We start from the raw sequence: 2,137 nt of genomic DNA on the forward strand, positions 1-2,137 counted from the left end.
ATTTTATATAATTTTCCTATAGATAAATGCATCCAGGACAATCAGATTGAGGTTAAAAGGCAAAATTTTCCATGTTGTCTTCATATTATTAAAGTAGCAAGGGGAAAAGAGGCTGGCTATTCCCAACCCTATTCATACAAAAAATATCATACAGATTCAACTTACAGTAGAAACCCGTGTAGAAGACGTAAGCTTCTAGAGACTTGCTCAGAGTGTCGATAAAGTACTCAGTCACATCTTTCTTAGACAAATCTGGTAATAATGCGATGTTGTTGCTCCAGCCACTAGTCATTGCAAAAGGATCTGGGAGCTGTTCACCAGTTTCAAGACGTAACTTTGATTTATAGTGATTTCTGTCCTCTGGCTCGAGGCTCATTAAATAAACAGAATCCATGTTTTGATAAAATTTGCACTAGACTGAAGCTAACGGGAAAACACAGTTCTTTATATTTTTCCATCGTGTTCTTTCGGAACCTTATTCTGACGTTTTTGCTCTGAGGAGTGTCAGACGAAAAAGCTTTTAGTATGTCGTAAAATGTTTGCTTTTTTCAAAGCCATTTTCAAATTCTGTACCGCAAAAAAATTGTTCACAGTTCTTTATATAGGCCTAACATTGACGCATTCAAAACAACATCAGCTGTAAGGATTTTGGTTCCACAGCCGCAGAAAAATATGGTAACATTTCATATACAGATGCAAGATGAAGTTTGCAGTCAACAGTGCATTCTGCCTTTAACGACATTCTTAGAATATCAATCATTCACGTGTATTGAATTCTTAGATGCGATGTTTGAAAGGACTTTCAATGAATTGGTTTCTTGGACAAGTTTTGTCTTTATGTCATCAAAGATTTTTTCATGGCAAGCCGTTTCTGTTGTGTTTTCCTTCGCAATTACACTCTCATATAAAGCCTTGTTCAAACGCTCTCGACTTTCACTCGACTACTCTCGATTTTTGTTGAGCGTTGTCGAGCAGTGTTGAGTGTAGTCGAGCGGGGGGTGTTCAAACGCGCTCGACTTTTCACTCGATTTCCGTTTGATTATAAAATCCCTCCTGCTGCAAGATGCTGTGAAAGCATACTGACAACTTGGCGCTTCGATGAGTCCATTTCTTCGTGAGTCCATTTTTCCCTTTCGACTCAGTCTTTGGTTATTTCTTCCGGATTTCGCAAGAGGCTTTCGTTTTTTGTTTTGATTTGTTCAACAGCTGGAAGAAGACTGTTTTTGCGCTCTCGTCAAGATCCTCCAGCCTGTCATCGCCATTTTCACTGTCACTTTCTCCTAAACCGAATTCTTGAGAAGGCAAAAAAAGAATGCTGCAAACTGTGAATGATTCGTCCTTTATTTCGATTGCAACAATAAGAACTTCGCTGTTTTGTGTTTTGGCGGGCAAAATCAGAAAATCAGAAGAACGCATGCGCACGCTCAACTTTGTTGAGCAACGTGTTCAAACGCTCTCGACAACGCTGAACAACACCTTGAACAATAGGAATGTTGTGTGACTCCGCTCAACTTTTTTAAACGTGTTCAAACTTCGCTCGACTGCTCTCGACTGCTCTCAACTTTGCTTGACTGCTCTCAATAAGGTGTTCAAACGCTCTCGACTTTTACTCTCGACAAAAATCTAGAGTCAAGTGAAAAGTCGAGAGCGTTTGAGCGGGGCTTAAGTTAACAAATTCCTTTGAATCCAGGGAAAACTTGTCGAGGTCGGTTTTCTTTGTAGATATTTCCTTATATGGGTAGATTTCTGATGATGCACTGGAGGTCCCTACTACCTGCATTTCATCTGAACCGCAATTTAGATCCTTGATTGTTTCAGCTTCAACTTGCTTGTTCTGTTCTTCTGAAATGAATGGGCTAATGCCAAATATTTTGAAATGATGACTGCATACAGTGCTCAATCCATAAAGAAATGCCTTCCTACTGCTCTTGAATAAGCTTTACGTGTGGCTGAGCGTGTTTGCACTGTAAACAACTTCTAAAGCTTCTTGTAATCCTGGACCTCCTATCAACTATTTGATATAACCAAGGAAGCTCATTTGCACATGAAATGCACCCAGTGGAAGAATCATGTGTTTTAAAGCACTTAGACCTAGGTTAAACGTCGCTCTTCTCATGCGCCGAACCTATTACTTGAA

The sequence above is a fragment of the Rhopilema esculentum genome, chromosome 20 (assembly GCF_057945365.1).
Source record: "Rhopilema esculentum isolate cy_ngs chromosome 20, ASM5794536v1, whole genome shotgun sequence".
Classification (NCBI taxonomy): domain Eukaryota; kingdom Metazoa; phylum Cnidaria; class Scyphozoa; order Rhizostomeae; family Rhizostomatidae; genus Rhopilema; species Rhopilema esculentum.